Here is a 27,993-nt window from a genome sequence, read left to right on the forward strand (position 1 = left end):
ATTTGCAAATATTACCTACTATCATTGCAATCCTACTTCTTGAGAAATATTGTTTATATTTGTTGCCACTCAGCTTCATCAGAACACTTGGTTGTACATTGCCCAGCTTTCCTTGAGTTTTCTTCCAATTCAATATTGCAAATCTTTGTCTTAAACTCTCTCAGAAAGGACTCCCAGCTAAGTGTTTGTCTCTTTTCAACTAGCTTTATATTCCTTATCAGATGGACTATCAGCAAGTTCAATCTACAATGGTCCTGGTCTGTCACTACTTGCACCACCCCTGCCCTCTTAGAGAAAGATGCTTGCTTTTGTTGCACGTTTCAAAGTTCCCGCCAGTCTAGTTTCATTCAATAAAATACTGAGTCAAGCACTTGCGCAACTAAACTTTATTTTGGAAAACACAATAACAGTTCCCCACTATTATACACTATTATACCTCCCTCCTATACTCGTGCAAGCAGGGAAACACCAAATGGTCACGCGTCCCAAGCGTTCTTCCAGAAGATCGACACAGGAACTTGTGGGATCTACCTTTTATATGTTCCCGAACCTTGAGGGGCCGAACCATATGGGGGTGGTCTCTTTATAAACCAATTAAACATATTAATAATAACCATATAACCATATAACCATATAACAATTACAGCACGGAAACAGGCCATCTCGGCCCTACAAGTCCATGCCGAACAAACTTTTTTTCCCCTTAGTCCCACCTGCCTGCACTCGTACCATAACCCTCCATTCCCTTCTCATCCATATGCCTATCCAATTTATTTTAAAATGATACCAATGAACCTGCCTCCACCACTTCCACTGGGAGCTCATTCCACACCGCCACCACTCTCTGCGTAAAGAAGTTCCCCCTCATATTACCCCTAAACTTCTGTCCCTTAATTCTGAAGTCATGTCCTCTTGTTTGAATCTTCCCTATTCTCAAAGGGAAAAGCTTGTCCACATCAACTCTGTCTATCCCTCTCATCATTTTAAAGACCTCTATCAGGTCCCCCCTTAACCTTCTGCGCTCCAGAGATATAACAGTATATAATTGACAGTTTCCTAACCTAATAATACAATCTTGAATACATTGGTTTTGAAAGAAACTTCAAGAAGGAAGCAACCAAGAATAAACATTGAAACATTGGCCCAGGGATTCAAACACTTTCTCCAAGGCTCAATGGTTTGACCAATCATCAATTAACAAGATGACGATCTTGCAACATCATTTATACTTACAATGCCCTTGCAGCGATCCAATCAAAATTATGCATTTAGGGTTTGTTTGCAAAATTGCTTTACATTTTATCAATTTAGGAGAAACACCTGAATCCCTCACCATCCTGCATACCAGTCTGAGCCTAGCCTGGCTGGCGCCATCCGAAGCCTGTACATTTCAGCTGACAAGGATTAAGCAATTCTGACAGTTGTAGAGATCCTCCATTTAATTTGGCCAGTATTAACACATTGAGCTATCATTTTCAATAACTACCTAGTTTGACGTGAATCCTGTAACTCTGGTTTGTCATTGTCTGAGCTCAGAAGACTTCCAGGTGTTTTTCAAGTTCACCTGTGGCCTTCCAGCTGCCATGCCCTTCACTACAAGGTCACCACCTTTTACACCAACATGACTTGCAAGCTTCCTATCCTTTTTAAACTTACTAATTTCCTACCAAACACACTTGAAGCCTCCACATGACTTGGCCACAAAGTAGACCATGCCCTCTTTCCCATTTGGCCAGAATTATTTGCTACTTACAGTTTGGAACTGTGCCCTGAGTGAAACTGTGCCCTGAGTGAAACCGTGCCCTGAGTGCTCTCAGTTCCATATGCCAAACTTTAGCTTTGAAATATTCTCCATGCCATCAGATTCAAAGTATGCATTAGGTCATCATAAATGTCTTTGTGTATGGTTGGTGTTGCTGGTAGTCCCATCAAAATCTTAGAGGTCGCCATCAGCAATATCACCTTCCTCTTCTTGCATTTTACTGTTTCCCTGTTCTATGTCTCTAGGAACCTTGTTGAAGTTCATTTCCCTGAGGAACATTTCCACATACTCTATGCACACAGCAAATAAGTGAGTCCGCTTGTACTTCATGATCTTTCTAACATATTTACCACATCCAGCACCTGTTGTTATCATTGATCTTCTTATAGAACACTCTCTCCTTTTATCTATTCATCAGATATTTGAACTACTACTCCCTCAAGCAACAATGTTTCAGATTAGATGATATGGAATGGCTGCAGAATTTTTTTATTGCTGCTTGCAGAAGAAAATGACAAAAGTGAAGATATCAACAGAAAATCCTTTACCAAAGGCAGTAATGGGTCTATGATGTTTTAGTCAACTGGTCTGTAAATGGAGGATCTCTACACCTGTGATGTTTTAGTCAACTGGGCTGTCACCACATGCTTGCTGAGGTGTTGCTTGTATGGTCTTGAGTAGTCTTCTCAGCTATCCAAAAAAAGTCGGAGCGTTTTTCTGGACGCCGCTGGATTTTGAAATGTTCAAAACTTTTTGGCAACATTCAGCGATATTTGGCTTGACACCAATGAGCATAGCTTGACTTCTCCTGACATATGTGCTGTCGTAGGTTTCACCAGAATGACGTAGGTTGTTGCCCGTGCTAACTTTGGTGAATTCTATTGGCGACTACCTTCGTCAACCTACGTCAACTGGCGACGGGTACCGGCGACTAAATTGACTTAAGTTGTCGACAACAGGGTCATACTTTGTCGTAGCTTGTCGTGGACATAGGTTGCCGTAGGTGTGGTGATAGGTGGACGTCCTGATGGCTCGCCAGTTGTCGGTAGCGTGACGCCGACTATGTGGTAGGTTTTTGTAGACATCGTTGTACACATTGTCGCATTGGGGTCCAGTTGCCATTTTTTCAGCAGCCTGCTACGACAATGAGTCGCCGGCAGTTGCCGAGAAAATCGCCTAAGTGGGACAGGCCCATTACTCCTAAGATTTCAGCCTTGAAAGTCATTACATAAGGTTTGCTTACATTTACATACATGATCGGGATCAGCCACTTAAGACCAATATGAATCTTGGGGAAACATTTTAGAGACTTAGAGAGTTACAAACAAGGAATTCATCAATCCAAAGCTGAATCATTTCATATAATTTTGGGATATATTTATCCATGATTTATCAATGATTCATCAATGATGAATGATTAAGTAAAATCAAGCATGAGTTAAATAAATATCTGGACTGTTAGGGAATTAGATTAAAATAATCTTGTTGATTGACAGAATAAATAGGGAAAACTAAGGAGCTATGCTTGAAAGTTTAAATATTGACCAAAATATGTTGATGTAATGTCTGCACTGGAATGAATTGACATTATTTCTGGTGTTGCAGGCATTTGGCAAATCAGATTGCCTGCGCGATATTTGGTATGCAACAGTGAAATGAAGATCAGTGAGCTGATTTCAAAAAATTGAGCGAATTATCCAATATGAGGGTGATTTGATCAGCCAGACCTTTCAGCTATTTGGAGGTGAGCATAATATATCTGTTGACTCTTATCCCACCACAAATATCGTTACACTTGCGGTATGTTAGTTACCTTTTTTTCTCTCTTTTAAGTTCTGAATGCATTTGTTTTCTTGAAGGTAAGAAATGCAAAATAGGTATAATTAGGAATGCATAAAGATTTGAGTGCAAACGTGAACACAAGCTTGAATTATATAGCACATAGTTGAGACTGTGTACTGCCAGATCTCCCTCATAAAGGAAAGATGTTCTTGTGTATAGTCAGTGAGTGAAGATACACTAAATTCATTCCTGGGATTGTGAGATAATCTTATGAAGAGGCATTAAGCAAATTGGGCCTATGTTCTTTTGAGTTTTGAGAAAAGAAAGAGAATCATTTACAATTTAATCATATTGGTTGGATAGATGGGGTTAATACGTCCACATGCTGCAGCCGGGGTGAAACAGCCTCAAGAAATTAGTCAGTGGAAGCACAGATATGAAAGGAATTGTCTTCATCCAGAGACCAGTGAATCTTTGGCAATCAGGGGATGAGAGGTTAATGATAGGAGTATCCCAGAGCCTTGTTCAGATTGAATGCTGGACCAAACCCAAGAGATCAAATGATCTACTACTTCCATTTATTTTGTTCATATAGAGCATTGAACGTAGAACAGCCCAGTACAGCACAGGAACAGGCCCTTCGGCCCACAATGTCAGTGCTGAATATGATGCAAAGGTAACCTAATCTCATTTGTCTGCACATGATCCACACCCCTCTATTCTTGACGTATCCATGTGTCCATCTAAAAGCTTCTTAAACGGCACTATGGTATCTGCCTACACCATTGCTCCTTTCACCTCAAGTTTATGCCCTCAAGTCTATGAAATTTCCATCCTGGGGAAAAGGACTATCAATGCCTGCACAATTTTAAATGCCGCTCTTAGACCTGGCCTCATTCTCCAATGACTCATTCTCTAGTCACAGAGCAGTTTCCGAGCTGAAGGTCAACAGTAGTCATGGTCTTCTCCATTAGCCAGCTCCAGGAGAAGTGTAGAGAACAGCGGATGCCCCTGTTTGTTGCTTTTATTGACCTCATCAAGGCGTTTGACCTCATCAACAAAGATGGCCTATTTAAGGCTCTGCCAAAGATCGGCTGCCCATCAAAACCACAGAGCATGATAGAATCCTTCCACATCAACACGAAGGGGACAGTGCAGTTCAATGGCAGCTTCTCACAACCCTTCGACATCCGCAGTGGGGTCAAACAGGGCTGCATTCTCCCTCCCACACTCTTTCGATCCAATTTGTGATCCCAGCTACAAAGACAGATGTGTACAGCAATTTGTTCCTCCCGCGCACAATTAAAGCATGGAATAATCTCCACCCAACTATAGTTACCCAACCAGATGCAACTAAATTTAAAGTAGCACCTTCTTCCCAATAACCCTTTCAGACTTAATCTCTCCCTTCACCACCTCCAGTTTAAATTCCAGTTGGAATATTTTGGAGGACCAAGTAACCAAGTAACCAAGAACTTTGGGATTTTCTTCGCTCTGCTCCTGAAACATGCCTTTGGCACCGCAACAGAGGGGTACTAGACCTGCGTACTAGATCAGATGGCAGGCTCTTCAACCTCACACAGCTCAGAGCAAAGACAAAAGTACGTGAAGCTCTCATCAGAGACATGTTGTTTGTCGATGATGCTGCATTTGTGTCCCACACCCAGCAGGAACTACAGTCACTGAGGGACCGCTTCTATCAGGCTTGCAAGGACTTCGGGCTGACCATCAGCCTGAAGAAGACGAACGTCCTAGGGCAGGATATAGAAACGCTGCCTGCCATCACCATCGACGACTACGAACTCGACGCCGTCCATCAGTTCACGTACCTCGGCTCCACCATCACTGACAATCTCTCCTTGGGCACAGGGATTGATAAGATGATCGGAAATGCAGCTACAACTCTCGCTCGCCTCACAACTTGAGTGTGGACCAACCCAAAGCTGACTGTGAAGACAAAGATAGCAGTTTACAATGCCTCTGTCCATAGTATGCTGCTGTGCGGCAGTGAGACATGGACTACATTTGCCAGGCAGGAGAGAAGACTCAACACCTTCCACCTGAGAAGCATGCGCTGTATCCTGGGTATATCCTGGCAAGACAGATGATCCTGGCTTGTGCTGGCCTTCCCAGTATGTACACTCTACTCAGGCAGCGCAGACTGCGGTGGCTGGGCCATGTCCACCGCATGGAGGATGGCCGTATTCCAAAAGACATCCTCTACGGAGAGCTGACATCTGGGAGGAGAACCATCGGCCGCCCCCAGCTATGTTACAAGGATGTCTGCAAGAGAGATATGAATGCACTCAACATTGATGTGGCATACTGGGAGAGCCTTGCAGCTGACCGCATGAGGTGGAGAAATACCCTGAACCAATATCGCGAAACGGGGGAAGAGAAACTGTTGAACACAGCAGCAGACAAGCGGGTACGCAGAAAGGACTAAAGGAATGCGGCAACTTCAACAAACCAGAGACCACGCACAAATGTGACCTTTGCCACAGGGACTGTCACTCCCGCATTGGTCTCTTCAGCCACAAGCGACGCTGCTCTAGCTGAGGTTTGGAGCAAGCGGCCAACAACTAGGATGCATCACCCATGGTCAGTCATGACCGAGGGGGGCCAACACATTCTCCAATGTTCCAGAGAAAACATCCCAGGTCTATGCAACCTCTCCCTGTAGCTAAGACATTCTAATCCCGATATTCAGCTAAACCTACTCTGCACCCTCTCCAAAGCCTCCACTTACTTCCTGTGTTGAGATAATCACAACTGCACACAATACTCCAAATGTGGCCTAACCAATGTCCAACAAAACCGCATCATGACAACTTGACACATATCCAGTCCATGTCCAGACCCATGAAAACAAACAGACCATATGCTTTCTTTACAACTCTATACACCTGTGTTGCTATTTTCAGGGAGCTATGGACTTGGACCTCAAAATCCCTCTGCACGTTAATGCTTTTGACAGTCTTGCCATTAACTGTATATTTTCACTTTACATTGAACTTCACAAAGTGCAACACCTCACACTAGCTTATTTAAACTCCATTTACCATTACTCAGCCCATTTCTGTAGCTGGTCAATATCCCAGTGTTTACTTTGACAGTCTTCTTCACAGTCCACACATCCGGCAATTGTGATGTTGTCTGTAATCTTACCATCCAATCCATTTATACATCTACATTTATGTCCAGGCCATTTATATACGTCACACAGATTCAGAACAATGGTCCCAGCACAGATCCCTGCAGAATGCCACTGGAGTGTACTCCACTGTGGAACTCCCACAGACATCCAGCCTGAATAATTCCATTCCACTGCCATCCTCTGTCTTCTATCAGTAAGCCAGATCTGAAACTTACTATCAAGTCACTGTGGACCCTATGCATCCCAATCTATTTTTTAATTTAAAATATGGGGAAAAAGTGTTTAATTAACACCTCAACAATGGTAATCTCCAGCTTTAAGATAATTATTAGTGCATGTTTTTACTGCAGTAAATGCGGTTCTGAACATTTATAGATCGATCCAATGAAAATTCTTTCATCAAAAGAGAGAGGTTATATTGCGAAGAAAGCTGTGAGCAATTGAATTTAGTATTTTGGACAGGTTGATGAAATACAATTTGTGAAATGTTATGAGTTGTTGAACTCGTAACAAGCTATCATGGACTAATGATATCCACTTAATGATCAAGGTTAATGTCATTGGCAGCTTATTATGAACATAACATGTTTCAATGTAAGGGCCATTAATGCATAAACCATAGCATTGTGTAAAAAGGAATTAGGCATGAATTTGGAAAGGAAACATATTTAAAATAAAATACAGGAAAATGGGATTAGAATTAATGGGGTAGATTTTCAGTATGCTGTCTGGTTAGAATGTTGGCACTGGTAACAGCCGCCTGTTATGGAGACCATTTGATATTCATTTCCATCGGTGCAATGAGCCATTTTGCATCATGCTGTGCTGCAATTCTGTGATGTTTGATGTTTGTTCCTGTTTCAAATAGATTGGTTTGCGCTCCCTAAAAAGGAGACCACTCATGAGTATCGAACAAGCAGCCCTTGACTTTGATGGTATTATTATTTAATGTGAATTCAATAAGAGATGAAAGCAACTGGCAAATAATTTGTTAAATTGTTAAAAACATAAGTTACAGTAACCCATATGATCAACAAAAAAGACAGAACATATAACATTGTTCAAATATTATATTCATCCCACTGGCCCATTGGTATACTGAAAGAATATTTAAATGTAAATGTTATGTATTGTCACTTGCACTTTGCATTATCTTTGAGAAAAACGTAGTGAGATTTAATTTTTTTTTAATTTTCAGTTCAAGCAAATTTAAAAAAAATTAGATTTTGTAATAGACCCATATTTAATTTAGTTATATTTTTAGATTAGAGATTCAGCATGGAAACAGGCCATTTGGCTCACAAGTCCGCGCCGACCAGTGGTCCCCACACATTAACACTATCCTACACATACAAGGGACAATTTTACCAACCCTATTAATCTACAAATCTGCACATCTTTGGAGTATAGGAGGAAACCTTAAGAATCTTAAGAAATCAATTAGAAAAGCTAAAAGAAGATATGAGGTTGCTTTGGCAAGTTAGGTGAAAGTATATCCAAAGGGTTTCTACTGCAATATTAACAGCAAAAGGATAACGAGGGATAACATTGGTCCATTAGAGAGTCAGAGTGGACAGCTATCTGCAGAGCCAAAAGAGATGGGGGAGATATTGAATAATTTATTTTCTTCGGTATTCACCAAGGAGAAGGATATTGAATTGTGTGAGGTTAGGGAAACAAGTAGGGTAGCTATGGAAACTATGAGGATCAAAGAAGAGGAAGTACTGACATTTTTGGAAAATATAAAAGTGGATAAGTCTCCAGGGCCTGACAGGATATTCCCTTGGACATTGAGAGAAGTTAGTGTAGAAATAGCAGGGGCTATGACAGAAATATTTCAAATGTCATTAAAAACGGGAATAGTGGTGGAGGATTGGCGTACTGTGCATGTTGTTCCATTGTTATAAAAGGGGTCTAAGAGTAAACCTAGCAATTATAGACCTGTTAGTTTGACGTCAGTGGTGGGCAAATTAATGGAAAGGATACTTAGAGATAATATATATAATCATCTGGATAAACGGTCTGATTAGGAACAGTCAACTTGGATTTGTGCCTGGAAGGTCATGTTTGACATCTTCTTTAATTTTTTGAAGAGGTTACTAGGGAAATAGATGAGGGTAAAGCAGTGGATGTTGGATATATGAACTTCAGTAAGGCCTTTGACAAGGTTCCACATGGAAGGTTGGTTAAGAAGGTTCAAATGTTGGGTATTAATAGTGGAGTAGCAAGATGGATTCAACAGTGGCTGAATGGGAGATGCCAGAGAGTAATGGTGGATGGTTGTTTGTCAGGTTGGAGGCCAGTGACGAGTGGGGTGCCTCAGAGATTTGTGTTGTGTCCACTGTTGTTTGTCAAATACATCAATGATCTGGATGAAGGTGTGGTAAATTGGATTAGTAAGTATGCAGATGATACTAAGATAGGTGGTGTTGTGGATAATGAAGTAGATTTTCAAAGTCTACAGAGAGATTTAGGCCATTTGGAAGTGGGCTGAAAGATGGCAGATGGAGTTTAATGCTGATAAGTGTGAGGTGCTACATCTTGGCAGGACAAATCAAAATAGGACATACATGGTAAATGGTAGTGAATTGAGGAATGTAGTTGAACAGAGGGATCTTGGAATAACTGTGCATAGTTCCCTGAAGGTGGAATCTCATTTAGATAGGGTGGTAAAGAAAGCTTTTGGTGTGCTGGCCTTTATAAATCAGAGCATTAAGTATAGAAGTTAGGATGTAATGTTAAAATTGTACAAGGCATTGGTGAGACCAATTCTGGAGTATGGTGTACAATTTTGGTCGCCAAATTATAGGAAAGAGATCAACAAAACAGAGAGAGTGCAGAGGAGGTTTACTAGAATGTTACCTGGGTGTCAGCACCTAAGTTACAGAGAAAGGTTGAACAAGATAGGTCTTTATTCTTTGGAGCGCAGAAGGTTAAGGGGGGACTTGATAGAGGTCTTTAAAATTATGAGAGAGATATTCAGAGTTGACGTGGATAAGCTTTCCCCATTTAGAGTAGGGAAGATTCAAAGAAGAGGACATGATTTTTGAGAATTAAGGGGCAGAAGTTTAGGGGTAACATGAGGGGGAACGTCTTTATTCAGAGTGGTAGCTGTGTGGAATGAGCTTCCAGTGGAAGTGGTGAAGGCAGGTTCATTTTTATAATTTTAAAATGTTGGATTGGTTTATGGATGGGAAAGGAATGGAAGGTTATGGTCTGAGTGCAGGTAGATGGGACGAGGTGAGAGTAAGTGTTCAGCACGGACTAGAAAGGCCGAGATGGCCTGTTTCTGTGCTGTAATTGTTATATGGTTATATATGGTAATATGAAACCGCAGTGCGCAGAGAAAACCCAGGCAGGTCACAGGGAGAACGTGCAAGCTCTGACAAAAGATTGTTGTTAACCTTCAATCGATTATAAAAATTTTAAATTCTTATCTTTCAGAGAAGAAGTTTTCTTCATGGTAACTTAAATTGACCTTGTCAGGGCGGCCCAGCCGAAGGGAGGAGCAACGCCCATGTCGGGGCGGCCCGGCCCGGGGGAAGTTCGGCGCCCATGTCGGGGCGGACCGGCCCGAGGCTGAAGTCGAGTCAACAGATACTCACGTGAGGGTGGCTGGGACGGTGTTCTGGCGGCGGTGGCCTGAGTCCGGTGTTCGGCCGCGGGCCAGCGGCTGCGTCTGCAGGTCTGGGTGGGCGGCAGCTTCGACCACCCCGGGCCGCGGCATTAAGCCGCGGGACTGTTACAACATCGCCCAGGGGGGGGGGGGGGGGTATCGCCTCAGCGCAGAGAGAGAAGAGGAGGGAAGAGGAGGGAAGAGACTGCAGACCAAAGACTTTTCACAGTGAGGAGATGTTGGGTGGTCTCATTGTGGTGGATGTTAATATGTGTTTATTGTTGGTTTTTATTGTATGTATGAATGCTTAAATTTCGTTCAGACTCCGGTCTGAATGACAAATAAAAGGCTATTCTATTAACTTCAACAACTTGCAATCATTATCGATGACATAGCTTTATTATCATAGAATAACCTTAGTTCAGCCTCCTTCATGGATAAATAGTTAACACATCCATGAAAAGTGATCATGTTCTCCTGATACACTTGAACCAGTTGAGTATTTAATATGAAACTTCGGTTTGCACTCTTATAATCTGGTTACATAGTATTATTGGTAATTTATTGTATCATTGATTATTGCATATTTATTTATTGTCGTTGTGCATTAATGTGCCTGTAAAGCTGCAGCAGGCAAGAATTTCATTGTTCAGTTCCTGGTGCATATGACAATGAAACACACTTGACCCTTGACTCTTCAATCTTGATGCAGTAGTTAAGAGTGACTTGGAATTCACTTCTTACTTAACATGGGTCAGCATCCTTCCATTTGCTGTAATTGTAATTAATGTTAGGAAAGATTTGTCAGTGATGATGAAGCTGAGTTATCAGTTAACTGAGTTAACTCAGTTTCCAACATTGCCTGTTACACACTGCACACATTGCAGCCTATCTTGTAAGACAAACGTCATACACCATCAAGCAGGTGAAACAGTTTATTTTCCCACACAGTTATACCTAAATCATTATAAATAAAACATGAGGTCATTGCAGCTTGGTATTAGAGATGAGGACAAAGAAAGCATGGTAAGTAAATAACTTTTCATATTGAGTGTTCCAGATTTTTTTTTACTGTCTTGAAATTCTAAAGAAGAATTGAATGGTGATCTTGACTTGATATCTGAAAAAAAAATAGGCTGGAATAGTTGAAATAAACCACACCATCAAATCTCTTTAAATAGCAATTTGTTCATTTAAAAATATTGCATTATTTAGTATAGTGGCATAATTCATGTTGACACAAAAGTCTTCTGATGCTGGAATCTGGAGCAAAAGCACAAACCTCTGAAGAACCTCAATAGGTCAAGCAGCATCTATGGAAAGAAATGGACAGTTGACATTCCTCTGAATGGAGGAAGGGTCTTAACCTGAAACACAGACTGTCATAGTGGAGGAAATGCTCCGCTGAGTTCCACGACAGATAGTTAAGGGACACTAATTCACTGTGTTAATGTCGTAATACAGATAAGCTATTGCCACTAGAAACATAGAAACATAGAAAATAGGTGCAGGAAGAGGCCATTCAGCCCTTCGAGCCAGCACCACCATTCATTGTGATCATGGCTGATCATCCCCTATCAATATCCCGTGCCTGCCTTCTCCCCATATCCCTTGACTCCACTAGCCCCTAGAGCTCTATCCAACTCTTAATTCCATCCAGTGACTTGGCCTCCACTGCCCTCTGTGGCAGGGAATTCCATAAATTCACAATACTTTGGGTAAAAAAGTTTTTTCTCGCCTCAGTCTTAAATGACCTCCCCTTTATTCTAAGACTGTGGCCCCTGGTTCTGGACTCGCCCAACATTGGGGACATTTTTCCTGCATCTAGCTTGTCCAGTCCTTTTATAATTTTATATGTTTCTATAAAATCCCCCTCATCCTTCTAAACTCCAGTGATACAAGCCACTGATTTAAGACTCTGAACAGGTTTACAAACTTAACTGGGAAAGAACCTGTATGTTGAACTGTGACTCGATTGTGTAGAAATGTTCCATTCTATCAGCCAAATAAAGTCGTGTGAATTCCAATAAAGGAATTTGAATGTGCAGGGAAAAAATCATAATTAATCATAGTTATAGAATCATAGGGTTCCTTCAGCCCAACTCATCCAGAGGTGTTTACCTGAGCTACTTCCATTTGCCTGCAGTTGGTCCATGCCCCTCTAAAGCTTTCTTATCCATGCTCCTGTCCAAATGCATTTTATATGTTGTAATTGTACCCACTTGGATCCACTTTCTCCAGCAGTTTCTTCCATGTATGTGTAAAGAGGAGTCATGAACACACCGTGTCTTTACTACTATTTTATTGATAATACACAAACGTTACTGCCCTAGCTGTACGTGGTCTGTCACCGGAGCTAGAGAGAGATCAATGGGTGGGGAGGTTGCAATTATACTTCTGATAAGGGGAGTGGTTAGTAGTCAACCCAAATCTTAAAACGTTCTAAAATGCAGTTGGTGGGCACGTCACACATCGCTGTAAACTTAGCTATAAGACATACCGGGTCTCGAGCATCTTCACCTGCAGCATACACAAACGATTCAGACCGTTCCAGGGCATCGGGACCAGCCAGGTTGAGGAGCAGAGAAGCCCGCGTTTCAGCGGTGGCAGCAGGGTGGGCGATCGTCACGTAGTGCTGGAAATCGCGTCTAAAGACACCCCACCGATGGGCAATGTCCGAGTCGAAGACAAGCACATCGGGCTTGCAGCAAGAGGTAGCCATGGCACGGGAGATAGAACAAGGGATAGGGAACTGGGTCAAACGTAAATAAAAACCGACAAACAGGAGGCGCGGAAGTACGATTGTGACACCATGTAAAGAGGAGTCATGAACACACCGTGTCTTTACTACTATTTATTGATAATACACAAACGTTACTGCCCTAGCTGTACATGGTCTGTCACCGGAGCTAGAGAGAGATCAATGGGTGGGGAGGTTGCAATTATACTTCTGATAAGGGGAGTGGTTAGTAGTGGTGAGGTCACAATGTTAAAGGTACATGCACTAGTCATCTACAGTATGCACCACTCTCTGTGTGAACAATGTGCCACCCAGGTTCCTTTAAATCCCGCCCATCTCTCCTGAAACCTAGGCCTCCTAGATTTAGGCTTCCATAACATGGAAAACACCTGTGCCCATTCACCTCATCTACAGCCCTTCAGGATTTTATAAATCTCTATAAGGCCAACCCTATACTTCCTTCACTCTAGGATATACAATCCCAAGCCATTCAGTCTCTGCTTATAACTCAAGTGTATAATCCTGGGAACATATTTGTGAATCATTTCAACATCTTTTCTACAATCTTTTCTTCATGTTTTGAGTGTTACATGATCGCAATTCGATTTCTGATTTTCTATCAAGTTCTAAATGCAAGCTGTATGATCCAGTTTATGAATTCCTGGATGCCGCTTCTTATTTGAGTTTAAAATCAAACTTCATTGTCCATGTAAATTATTCATGTTTAAGGTCCATGGAATCCAGGCCTCTCATGCGTTGCCTGTGGACATTTGACTTTGCGAGACTTAAGAATGACCTGACCATGCAGGTCCCATGCAAGTGTTTGGAACCCATCTCCAGAATTAACCCATCCCAAGCCCTGCCCCAAAATCAGTTCTATTCTGTGACCTCATAACCCCGGCAACCAACTATCCACCCAACCACATCCCTGAATTTCAAACTTAACTGTTAAATATTGGCTCTACTCACTGGCTACCAATCCCATGGAGACATTACTAGAGACCCCTGACTATAGTCCATTATCTGTTCTCCATTGAGAATCAAGAACTACCAATGTCTGAAGAATGGTCTCGACCCAAAACATCACCCATTCCTTCTCTACAGAGATGCTGCCTGTCCCACTGAGTTACTCCAGCATTTTATGTCTACCACCAATTATGAAAACAAGCTTATCTCTAGAATTTTCACAAATCTCAGTAATTTCAACCTATTAATTTGCCTGACTCCAAGTTTCCTGTTTCCTGACCACCACCTGCAAGCTTCAAGGTGTCTTCTTTGGTGACCTTCAGTATGCTCAGCACTGAGGCCGCTCTGCAGGTGATTGTCCGTTCTGCTGGCATCCTGTACCATGAATGGCCCTGCTGATCAGTGAGGCAGAGACTGCAGCATGTTACATTGAGTAAAAGGCTGGGATCTATTGATGAACTGCACAGCAGCAGATTTCCAAATATCCTGGATGTTGCCAAACAAGGTTGGCAGAAGCAAAGCACAAACAAGCCATGTTCAGAAAAAAGATTCTTCAATCCCTGTCCCATTGTTGTGATTCTTGTTTTTGTGCAATTGTCCCTGAGATGGGGTTCTGATTTTTATTGATAACAGGTGAAAGGAATGGTGACAAACTTGTTGTATACCTGTTTATGTCTAAGGTGGACACAAAATGCTGGAGAACTCAGCGGGTCAGGCAGCACCTCTGGAGAGAAGGTGATGTTTCGGGTCGAGCCACTTCTTCTGATGTCTCAACTCGAAACATCAGCCATTCCTTCTCTCCAGAGATGCTGCCTGTCCCGCTGAGTTACTCCAGCAATGTATGTCAATCTTCGATTTAAACCAGCATGTGAAGTTCTTTCCTACACATGTCACCTGTTTATATCTAACTCTGTTTAGATGTCAGTTGTACCAGTTTGTTGAACTTGTTTGATATTGTGAGTTCAACTGGAGATGATAGTTTATAATTAATTTGCTATCATACCATGCTTAAAAGATAGGTATTGCAGAATCCAATTTCTTGGCACTTGAGTGTGCAGTTGCACAATGGCAGGATCAGAAGCCAAATGTTTCATGGCACCTTGCAAGTATTCTGAGCTATATCCTTCTGGCGTGCCAACTAATTCCTTGGCATTTATATGTGGGAAAAAAAGTCAATTCAATAATTGAAACAGCTAAGGTATTGGATGTCAAGTAAAGTGTTAAATATTCTGAGATGTGTTCATCACAAGAGTGCGGATTTATGTATAGAGGCACAAAGAATCACAAAGTAAGGAATGTGGCTATTCAGTCTATCATGCATGTGTTATCCAATGATGAATGAATGAATGAATAAGTTTATTGGCCAAGTATGTACACATACAAGAAATTTGCCTTAGTTCTCAGCTCGCAAGTAACAATACGACATACAGTAAACCATGAAGAATAAAACATAAAACATTAAGTATAAAACATTATAGTTTAAACATGTGAATGAAATAAAATACCAGAGCAAAAGGAGGCTACAGAATTTTGCTTATTGAGTCGAGCTACTACTCATGGAAAAACACTGTTTTTATGTCTGGCTGTGGCAGCTTTGACAGTCTGGTGTCACCTTCCAGAGGGAAGTGCTTCAAAGAGTTTGTGGCCAGGGTGAGAGAGGTTGGAGATGATCTTGCCCATTCACTTCCTGGCCCTTGCAGTGTGCAGTTCATCAATGGGGGAAGGTTACAGCCAACAACCTTCTCAGCTGAACAAACTATTCACTGCAGCCTCCAGATGTCATGCTTGGTGGCTGAGCCAAACCAGACCCTGACGGAGAAGGTGAGAATAGACTAAACGATGGCAGTATAGAATTGGACCATCATTGCCTTGGCAGATTGTGTTTTCTCAGCTTCCGCAGTAGGTAGGCGGCGCGGCTCTGGCCAGCAGCGGCCTCTGCAGTCTGTGCGCGTTTTTATTATTTTCTGTCTGTGTTTTAATGTAGTTTTTGTTATTTTTTGTTGGGGTGTGTGTGTGGGGGGGTGGGGGGGGGGGGGGGAAACTTTTTAAATCTCTCCCTGCACTGGAGACCCGACTTTTTCTCGTCGGGTTCCGTTGTCGTTGAGGCCGCAACGAGGAGCGGCCTCCAACAGGAAGAGACCGGGGACTCAGGTGCCGACTCACCGTTGCCGTCGCGGAGCTGGCCGAGAGCGGTGGAGGAACGCTGCTGCTGCTGCTGCTGCTGCTGCTGCCGATGCCGCTGCTGAGTCGGGGGCTGCTGCTGCGGGTCTGCGGACAGCGGCGCCAGGAGCCCGCGGATCCCTGGAGAGAGACCGCTTTTCGGGGCTCCTGCAACGGAGAATTCTCCCGCCCGAGTTGCGGGGTTGAAGAGCTCATGGAGCGGGGCCTCACTACACCGCCCCGCGCGGCTGGAATGGCCGCGGGTACTTGCGAGCGCACACCGGGGGCTCCAACACCAAGACCCGGTGTGCGACCTCGCACCACCCGGCGTGGCTTCAATGGCCGCGGGACAATCGCCATCGCCAGCCGGGGGCTTTGACTTTGACTCTGACATCGGGGGGGGGGAGAGTGCAGTGGAGAGATAAGTTTTTTTTTTTTGGCCTTCCATCACAGCTATGTGATGGATGTTTATGTAAAATTGTAATTATGTTGTGTCTGGGTCTATTTGTGTGTAATGTATGGCTGCAGAAACGGCATTTCGTTTGGACCTCTAGGGGTCCAAATGACAATTAAATTGACTCTTGACTCTTGATGTACATCCTCTGTTTTGGGCCTTTCTGACTGTGTAGTTGATGGTGGCTCCCCAAGTAAGGTCCTTGGATGATTCCAAGGAACTTAAAGGACTCCACAGATGTGACTGTGGTGTTGTTGATGGTGAGTGGGGGGGGAGGAGAGCGGGAGTTCTCCTAAAGTCTACTTTCAACTCCACCGTCTTAAGAGCATTGAACTCCAGGTTGTTACAAAGACACCAGGATGCCGGCTGTAGGCAGATTCCTCCTCATCCTGGATCAGTCCAATCAGGGTTGTGTCGTCCACAAACTTGAGAAGCTTGACAGAGGAGTCTGTGGAGGTACAGTCATTGGTGTAGAGAGTGTAGAGGAGAGAGGAGAGTATGCAGCCTATGCTGAGGGTCTGCAGGTCTGAGATGTGCTTTCCCAGCCTCACATGCTGCTTACTGTCTGTCAGGAAGCTGGTGATCACTGACAGAGGGTTTCAGGCACAGTCAACTGGGAGAGTTTAGAGTGCAGTAGCTCTGGCACAATGGTATTGAATGCAGAGCTAAAATTCGCAAACAAAATCGTTGCATAAGTCCCCTGGTGCTGGAGGACAAAGTGCAGGCCTAGGTTGACTGTGTCATCCACTGATCTATTGGCCCGGTATGCAAACTGCTTAGGGCCCAGCAGGGGGTTTGTGATAGTTTTCAGCTGGGCCAGCACGTCTTTCAAGAGTCTTCCGGCTTTTATCCTTTCCTCTTTCCCCATATAACAACAATTCTAAAATTTAGCAAAACCACTTTTATTGCATCTGCTCCATTTGGTAACAACTCACTTAACAAATTGTTTTCAAGAAATGCCAATGTTTACACTGTTTGCACTCCCTTTGGAGTTAATCTACACTCAATGTTACTACAATTTCATGCATGATAGATAAGAGATACTTGTGATATGTTCTTTGTGCAAATTCTATTCAAAGATTATGCATTGGATGTTTCATTCAAAATAGATGTCATAACAACACATTTTTACGCTTGTAAATTGGCCATTTTCAGTTCTAGTAGCACAGCAATAGAAGGTGAGTGAAAGCCTATTTTCATCTTTAATCTTATTATTGATATGCAGTTAATGATAAACTCATAAATAGAGAAGACACTGAAGTTGTCAGTGCCTCTTGGATGGTTTCAAATGGCATATCATTAACATATATTATTTTTTAAGAACAGATTAGAATTTTGAAGGATTACATTACATTTCATTGAGTGCTTTGTCAATTCCTGTTTTCATAAATCTGGATTAATTATCAAATATTTTAAGATCTATGTGATGAACTAGAAGAGATTAAAATAATCAAGCAAAATGAGTTTCTCCATGGTGATATTTATTTTCACAGCTGTTTAAAAATAACAAGTACAAGAAATATCATTATAAGGACGGGCTTGTGGTGAGGTAGGAATAATATCAGTCCTATAACTACACTGTGTAAGAAGGAACTGCAGATTTTACTTTGGAGTCACGTGAGTGACTACGTGAAGAAGGCCGTCCAGGCGCATGCGCGTCATCTCGTCAGACGCATTGCGCTGCAACCGCGGTAGGAAGATGGACTTCCAAGCGGTGAGTGAAAGAAAACCTGAACGTAAGTATTTTTACTTTCACTTTCAGGCTGCTTTTCTCCGGAGACTGCGTGCAGAGACAGGCAAGTCTTAGTTTATGGAGAAAGATGGGAGGAATAGGGGAAAGCGCACCGCAGTAAGCACTCAAGACGACAAAATGTCTGAGAGTAGCGGGCGCCCGACTAAAAAGTCGGTAGATAAACCGAGTACTTCTAAACCGGGAGAAAAAGTCCAGTTGAAACTCCCGCAGGGAGCAAAGCCAAAAAGAAAACTATTCGGCTGATAGACTCTGATGAATCTGAACCAGAGACAGACAGATTGTCTCAACTGGAATTCCTCATGGGTAAAATGATTTATAAAGACAAACTCCAGAAGGAGTATAAAAAACGCGGGCTCAAAGAGCAATCGCATGGAACATCCAGAAGAGGTTCTGGGAAACGTTGGCCAAGATTTGAGCCAGCGACCAAAATGCCTGATGATGAAGATGAATATGTGGGCTGGCCTGACACGGAGAAAGCACCAGAAATGTCTGAAAGACAATACAGACGTTGGTCTACAGGAGACCCAGAATAAGGAGCATCACCCAAAAGTGGGCTGCCAATACACAGCTCAATGGAAGAGCTTGATGTACCCCAAAGAGGGACAAAAAAGAGGGACAAAAAAGCGTAGGCCTATAATAGAGCCATTGCATATAATACCTGATGATGAAAATCCAGGTGAAACCCATTATGAGGAGGAATATCCAGAATACTCTGATAACGAGTCAGTTGAGGACCAGAGCCCAACGCAAAAAAGAAAAGTGCCAGAGCTGGCCCAAACGTTCTCTAGTCCCAGACACAAGGGACAACCTCTACCAGAAGATGTAGCAGAGAGTATAAATTACCTGCTTTCCCATCAGTCGGAAGATCCAACAATGGATGAAATTGTGAACAAATATAAAATCCCGCAGAACTGTGCTCGGTTAGGAGTTCCAGCTGTTTACAAAGCAGTGTGGAATTATATGGGCACTGCAGTAAGAACTCAAGAAATGAGATTACAGCGGGTATTAAAATTAATGGGGTCAAGCATTATGGCATTTGCCAAAGATCTGGAAGAAGGAAATGTGACAACGTCACAACAGGATGTGATGGGAATGATATGTAATGCACAATTTGAAATAAACTGTATTCGTAAATCTGCGATAAGACCTACCATACATCCTAAGTTTGCAGGGCTCCGTAAACCATCTAATATACAATTTCCACACTTACTCTTTGGAGAAGAGCTTGCCAAAAAACTGAAGGTTCTCAACGAAGAATCAAAAACCATCGGGATGATGAAACCACCGATGTTTGGCAGCACAGCTAGAAGGCAATATCCATACCGAAGGGGAACTGTTGAAGGAACAAGTCGCCCGTCCCCGCATACAAGATATGGACATACAACCCCAGGATGTGGAGGACATGGTATTTCCACAAGGGGCAAGGTACAAAAAGTGACACCAGTAAACCCTGAGGTAGGTGGTTCTGGTTCTGAAAGAAACATATCAGATGTGTCCTACTTACAAATTGGGGGTAGGTTACAATTATTTTTAAAAGAATGGAAGCTAATAACATCTGATGCATATATACTGTGCAGTATAATGGAGTTAGAATTGAATTTTACCAGAATGAAAATCCCCCTACTCAACATACTCCAAAAAGAATACATTCTTTATCTAAAGAAGAGATTAGAATCATTCAAATAGAAATTGAGATTTTGAGTAAAAAAGGGGTTATAGAGAAAACAACATCAAAACCATCAGTTTATATCTAGTATTTTCTCCAGAGCAAAAAGGGATGGGGGTAGTAGGATCATTTTGGACCTCACAAGTATCAACCCTTGTGTACAGTATAAACATTTCAAAATGGAGACTTTTACTAATGCTTTGCAATTAATTTCAACAGAATGCTATATGGCAAGCATAGATCTCCAAGATGCATATTACTCTGTGAGCGTGCATGTTAAAGATCGCAGATATTTGAAAGTTGTCTGGTTGAGTCAAATGTGGCAATTCAAAGCATTGCCTAATGTTTTAACTTCAGCTCCAAGATTGTTTACTAAACTGCTGAAACCAATCTTAGTATTGTTAAGAGCTCAAGGTCATTTGATAATGGCTTATTTGGATGACATTTTAATTGTGGGAGATACTGAAGTCATGGCAACAGCCTCAGGTTTAAAAGTAAAATTTACATTTCAAAAAAATGGGATTTGTGATTCACCCAGAGAAAACCAGACATCTAACAAAATAATTGATTACTTGGGGTTCACTATTAATTCGGAGCACATGACAGTGAGCTTACCCAAGTTCAAAAAGCTGCAATTGATTGAGGGTTGTAAGGAGCTAATTGCAGGCTAACGACCATCAATCAGTCTAGCGGGAGAGGCTGCATCTCTGGAGAGAAGGAATGGGTTACATTTTGGGTCTTGTCCCGAAACATCGGCCAGTCCTTTTCTCCAGAGATGCTGCCTGTCCTGCTGAGTTACTCCAGTATTTTGTGTCTATCTTCGTGCTCGGAGGAAGTTTCTGTGCACCAGGATGAGGTTAAGGGATGACAATTTGCTGCTGTTATTTACTCCTGACAAATTGAAGCTTTCAGCAATCACTATTTTAGTGGCATCAATGTTTACCAGGGCATGCATGCCGCTTTACTTCCTGAAGTCGATCACAATGTCCTTTGTCTTGTTGACATTAGAAACATAGAAACATAAAAAAAGATGCAGGAGGAGGCCATTTGGCCCTTCGAGCTAACTCCACCATTCAATATGATCATGGCTGATCATCCAAAATCAGTACCCCGTTCCTGCTTTCTCTCCATATCCCTTGAGCTATATCCAACCAAAGAGCTATATCCAGCTCTACCTTGAATTGGTCTCCACTCCCTTTAGTGGCAGAGAATTCTACAGATTCACAACTCTCTGGGTGAAAAGGTGTTTCCTTATCTCTGTCCTAAATGGCCTACCCCTATTCTTAAACTGTGACCCCCAGTTCTGGATTCCCCCATTTTTCCTGCATCGAGCCTGTCCTAACCCTTGAAAAATTATTATGTATTTATAAGATCCCCTCTCATCCTAAATTCCAGTGAATATACTGTAAACCCAATCGATACATTTGTTCATCGTGGGTGTATAAGGTGTAAAAGAAGGAAGCTGAGAATGCATTGAAAAGGTTGTTTTTTAACATCGGACCACAAGATTCTCAATCTCCTTCTTGTACTTCATCTATTCGTTATTAGATATCTAGCCCCCAACGGTGGTGTCATCCGTAAATCTGTAAATTGAGTTGGATTTCTACTTGGCTGCACAGTCGTGGGTGTACAAGGAGTAAAAAAGGGGGTTGAGAAGGTGTCCTTGTGAAGCACCAGCTTTGAGGATTATCATGGAGGTAGATTTGTCACCTATCGTCACAGATTGTGTTGTGTTGGTCAGGATCCAGTTGCAGTGATGAATGTAGAATCCATATTTGGCCTATTTGGTCCAATTTGGCCCATTTTGTCTGCGCAGTTCGTAAAGCTGGATGAGAGGAGGGGCAGGACAAAACCTGGCAAGTGATAGGTGGATTCAATGAGGGGGGGAGGTCGATAGGCAGATGTTTGGACAAAGGCTAGAGATTAATGGACTGAAGGCGTGTGATATAGAAAGAATAGTATTAACCAATCCTCTTAAAGTTGCAAGCTCAGAGGATCAGAATTGAAATAAAGTCTTCAAAATTAGTGCAAGAATGTGGAGTTAAAGTGTTATTGATTTGAAGGTTTATTGCAAATGAACACAGGGTTTAATAGTAGGAGCAGGGCAATCAAACCCTTAAATCTGCTTTGCCATTATCTAAGAACAGAGGCAATATGATTGCAGTGTCAATTCCACATTCCCACCTACACTGGATACTCTGAAGAATCAATCTACCATCCCCTTAAATGGATCAAAATGACTTCAAAACTCCTTGAAAAAGTAACCTACAATGGCTTAAAAACTTCTTAGAAAACATTATTTTTATCCTTGCTCTAACTTGAAACTGATTTACAAAAATACACAAGTTTCTGGAGCAACTCGGTGAGCCAGGCAGTTTATCTGGAAAACAAGGATAGGTGACATCTAGGGTTGGGACTTCTTCAGATTGAAAGTCTCAATGTGAAACATAATCTTTCCTTTTTCTGCAGCCATGTTGTATGACCCACTGATGTAATCCAGCACTTTGTGTCTTTTTACTTAATAAGTGACCACTGGCTCTAGCTTCTTCTATAAGAGTAAGTATCCTCTACATGTCCACCTTGTTAAGACCAGATTCTTATATATTTCAGTGAAGTCGTGTCTTGTTCTTCAAAACTCCAGTACACGCAATACTGACCTTTCCAAATTCTTCTCAAAATAAAATTTGTTCATTCCATGTTTCCAAATTCTTCCTTGCATTATATCTTTCCTTATACTGTGCTAATACTGTGCACAGTACACAAGATGTGTCTCAATGATCTCCTAACAAAGAGAGGCACAACTTTCAAGCTTACAGTTTTTGCCCATTGCTTGAACACTATAGACCCATGCTTAGACCAAAGTAACACAACTTGAAGTTTTTGTTACTATACCTTAAACACATGTAACCATACCTTAAACAAAAGTGCTGTTTTGCACTTTAGTTGCAATTCTGCAACACACTTGCTCCTTTCTGCAACACACTTGCTCCTGCACACTACACACTATTTCATACATAAGACACTTCGTTCAAAAATGAAATCTCAGGGTACCATTGGGAAGACACAGCTATTCAAAATACAAAACACATCGGGTAATTGAAAACACTAAGATACACACCTGAAAATACTTACTTACAACACTGAACACCAATCAGCCAACTACAAAAAGGCCTCAGTTAAGCCATTTTGAGAACTTTGCAAGCATGGATGCAGGCAGAGGCAGAGGCAGAGGCAGAGGCAGAGGCAGAGGCAGAGGCAGAGGCAGAGGACGTGGTCGAAGAGGCCATGCACGGACCATTATTTCCGATGACATAAGAGCAACTTTGGTGGACCATGTCATAAACCATGGCCTGACTATGAGGGAAGCTGGGCAGAGAGTCCACCCTAATCTAAGCCGTTGCACAGTTTCATCCATAATAAGGACATTCCGACTGGAAAGCAGGTATGTCTTCAACTCTCTACTTTCTACTCTACTCAGATGGTATCTAGAGTATTTACAGTACTGTACCATACCACATTACCGTATCACATGTATTGTATTGCAGGGTGGCTAATGCTCCTTTTGGAACGAAAGTGGTAGTTTTGTGAAACATACCGTGATTACGTATATTGAGATGTTTCAGTACAGTTTATGGTATATACAGTAACCATATAACCATATAACAATTACAGCACGGAAACAGGCCATCTCGGCCCTACAAGTCCATGCCGAACAAATTTTTTTCCCCTTAGTCCCACCTGCCTGCACTCGTACCATAACCCTCCATTCCCTTCTCATCCATATGCCTATCCAATTTATTTTTAAATGATACCAAATGATATGGTTTAAATGATATGGTTATATGGTTATATGGAACGGTGGTGTGGAACAATTATGAGGTTAAGGGGTAGAGGGTGATAATGTCGCATTGACATGCAGATGGATGTTCCTCTTGTTACTCGCAGGATATGTCTATGACATAATGCTACAAATGCATGGAGTCACTGAGCTGTAGGCAAGGCTGACAGCAATCACATTTTGAACACCTTGAGTTGGCTGGCAGGAGGGGATGGGATAGATAGGGGTAAAGTACAGTATATACAGTACTGTAAAAAAGAAGCAAACCAATAACAATTTGTGGTTGCATTTTGCTATAGAATGACTAGAAGACCTTCTGGTGGTGGACGCCAACACCTGTTCACCCAACAGCAGGAACTTGCCATTGTGGACCTAGTCAGAGCAAACAATGCAATCCGTCTCCAGCAGCTATGGCAACAAATACTTGCAGATAGGCAAGTGTTCAACAACATAAACCGAGTAAGCATTACCACTATAAGACGCATCTTGGTAAAGCACAAAATGACCATGAAGCAACTGTACAGGGTCCCCATTTGAGAGGAACAGTGTCAGGGTCAAAGGACTTCGACGTGAACATGTACAGGTAAGTGTTACAGTCCTTTACATTTACAATACAGTATTGGTGTAATCCGGTAACAGCTGAATATGTACCATTGTATCAGTACCACATAGCCATCCACAATATGTATTTTTTGTTACAGAGAATCTTGGCCATGGATGGAGCTGCACAGCCTCATGAATTTATTTACATTGATGAGGCTGGATTCAACCTTAGCAAAACAAGACGATGGGGTCGTAATATAATTGGCCAAAGGCAATTGTGCACGGCCCGGGGCAGCGCGGGGGAAATATCTCATTGTGTGTCGCCATAAGCCTTCGAGGGCTTCTGTATCATCATGCAAAACTAGGTCCATACAATACACAACATATCATCACATTTCTAGATGCTCTTCATAATATAGCTGTACAGGACAGCCCAGAGCAGCCCAGGTTTGTTGTTGTCTGGGATAATGTCACTTTCCATTGGGCTGCTCTGGTCCGGACCTGGTTCACCAACCATAATCAATTTGAAGTGTTATACTTGCCCCCTTACTCACCATTTCTAAACCCTATAGAAGAATTCTTTTCGGCTTGGAGATGGCGTGTATATGACCGCCAACCACATGCCCGCATGCCTCTTCTGCAGGCAATGGAAGAGGCCTGCGGAGACATTGAGGTGAGGTCAATCCATGGATGGATTCGGCACACAAGGGGATATTTTCCCCGATGCCTAGCGGGAGAAGACATTGCTTGCGATGTGGATGAGATCCTGTGGCCAGACCCCAACAGACGGCAGGATCCATAAGCCCACCTACAGACGATTGCCATGTTTTTCTGTGTTTACAGTATAGTGTATTTTTGGTTTTATTTTTGCTTTAACTGAATTTACAGCACTGTGAAGTACAGTACTGCAATGTACTGTATTGAGTATTTGATTGTTTGGTTGTTGTGAAAACGTGCCTTCTGTGGAACTGAATAAAAATAGTGAAAATTAAAGACTGCAGTGTTTTATATAAAGTAGACTAGTGTGTTGCTGCTGATCTGAAAGTGTATTCATATGATGCAAGTGTGTATCATTTTGTCATCAGAGTGACGTTTTGACAAAGGATTGTTAGGTTTTCATAGCAGAGTTTAGGTTTCGATAGCAGAGTTTTAATTTGACATGGATGTGAATGGTTTATTTCCCAGTGTTGTGTCTTATTTGCTTGTTTGTAGAGTTTTGACACAATGAGCGAAGTTTTGCAAAACGTGTTCAAGCAACGGGCAAAAACTGTAATGTTCAATTCCCCTAGCAATAAATAATTACATTTTGTGAGCGTTCCTAATCTATATCTATCTATCGATCTATCTATCTTCTATCTATACTATTACTAAAACTTTCATCTTGACCACTTCTGGTCTGCGTTGTATTTACATTTGCGCAAACATGGTACCTTGTATCGCCGTTCTCCTCTTCTCCAAGGCCACCAAGTTTTGTTCCGATCGGTGGAATTTTAGAAAAGTTATGAAGGTTTAAAAAATCGTGAGATTGGCAGATTGTTCTTCTCGCCTGTCAGTCACCAGGATGGTAACGCCCCTTCCAGCACCTGCTATCAATTGCCAGGGCGAGGAGAATAAAGCCCCCGAGCCCGGGCTGATTCCGTGAGCCGTGCTCAGCCTTCAAGCCGTGGAGCGAGTGCGGTCGGGAGCGATGTGTGGCCGGCAGCCAGTGCGGCAGGGAGCCATGGCGTGAGTGCGGGCCGGGAGTTGTGGCCGGGACCGCTGAGTGAAGATGGCCAGTGAATCCAGAAAGCCGTGAGTCAGCCAGTAAGTGTCCGGAAAGCCCTGAGTCGGCCAGTGAGTGTCCAGAAAGCCGTGAGTCAGTGAGTGTCCAGAAAGCCGTGAGTCAGTGAGTGAGTGTCCAGAAAGCCGTGAGTGAGTCCAGAAAGCATTGAATCAGTGAGCAAGTTCAGAAAGCCATGAGTCTGTGAGCGATTCCAGAAAGCCGTAATCAGTGAGCGAGTCTTGAAAGGCGTGAGTCTGCCACGCCTGCGCAGTTGGGGGCGGTGGGTGAGTGGTGGAATATTGCGTTGGGAGACCAGGCGTCCTGCGTGAGAATGTGTCGCAACAGGTCCCACTTAGTCCAGTTACTACTTAGATTTTTTCATAATTACTTCCAATAATAGAAAACCCTTCTCTCACTGCATTTCAGATGTTTGCAACTTCCCACCATTTCCACATTCCCATTCTTTCCCCCTCTATTTACCTGGTATTATCACTCTGTGACAGACTCAGATAAAAAACATCTATGTTGGGAAACGTTCTGGGCACACACATGATGTAACCATACCGTTTGCCCTCTCGTCCAAGTTCTTTACATAAATTGTGAAAAGTTGAAGCCTCAGGACTGATCATTATGATACATGACTTGTTACAGCTTGCTAATTTTAATGTTTATGACGACCATAGTCTCCAATTGGCCTGCCAACATTTATTCCGATATGTTACCGCTTATTCCATGAACTTTGGTGCATTGGAATAATTAAAGTTAAGTGAGGAATCTGTATTATTCCCAGTATTCATCAATATCCCCAAAGCTTCATGTACTTGGTTAAGAGGAAGACATAAAGTCAATAGAAGTTAAGAGATCAGCAAACTTCATATATCTCATTCCTATTGTGTAAACTGAATTCCCTTTGGTGCTTCCAAAGCTAATTATGTGCAAGAAATGCAACCAAGATAGAAATTCAGCTTTGGATGCATGTGATAATACAGTATATGTGTTATCCTTTGGTTCTGAAAGTTAGAACCCAGTTTAGTTGATGAAAATAACTTCACAAGTAGAGTGCAAAGCACATCTGCTACAATATCTGGCATTTAGCATACACATCGAAGGATGAAATTCTACCTCAATAACTCTAAATACTCTAATGACATACTTTGGATGTCTGTGAATTACCATAGGGTTCCAGCACAGATTTCAGATTCAGATTCATCTTTAATTGTCATTGTCAGTGTACAGTACAGAGACAACGAAATGCAGTTAGCATCTCCCTGGAAGAGCGACATAGAATATGTTTTCAATAAATAAATCTATTTACATGCATACAGTCATAGTGTTTTTTCCTGTGGGAGGAGTGTCTGGGGGGAGGGGGGGGTGGTGATTGGTAGTCACTGAGGTACATTGTTGAGTAGTGTGACAGCCGCCGGGAAGAAGCTGTTCCTCGACCTGCTGGTTCGGCAACGGAGAGACCTGCAGCACCTCCCGGATGGTAGGAGAGTAAACAGTCCATGGTTGGGGTGAGAGCAGCCCTTGGCGATGCTGAGCGCCCTCCGCAGACAGCGCTTGCTTTGGACAGACTCAATGGAGGGGAGCGAGGAACAGGTGATGCGTTGGGCAATTTTCACCACCCTCTGCAGTGCTTTCCGGTCGGAGACAGAGCAGTTGCCATACCATACTGTGATACAGTTGGTAAGGATGCTCTCGATGGTGCAGCGGTAGAAGTTCACCAGGATCTGAGGAGACAGATGGACCTTCTTCAGCCTCCTCAGGAAGAAGTGACGCTGGTGAGCCTTCTTG

The sequence above is a fragment of the Leucoraja erinacea genome, chromosome 4, assembly GCF_028641065.1.
Source record: "Leucoraja erinacea ecotype New England chromosome 4, Leri_hhj_1, whole genome shotgun sequence".
Lineage (NCBI taxonomy): Eukaryota > Metazoa > Chordata > Chondrichthyes > Rajiformes > Rajidae > Leucoraja > Leucoraja erinaceus.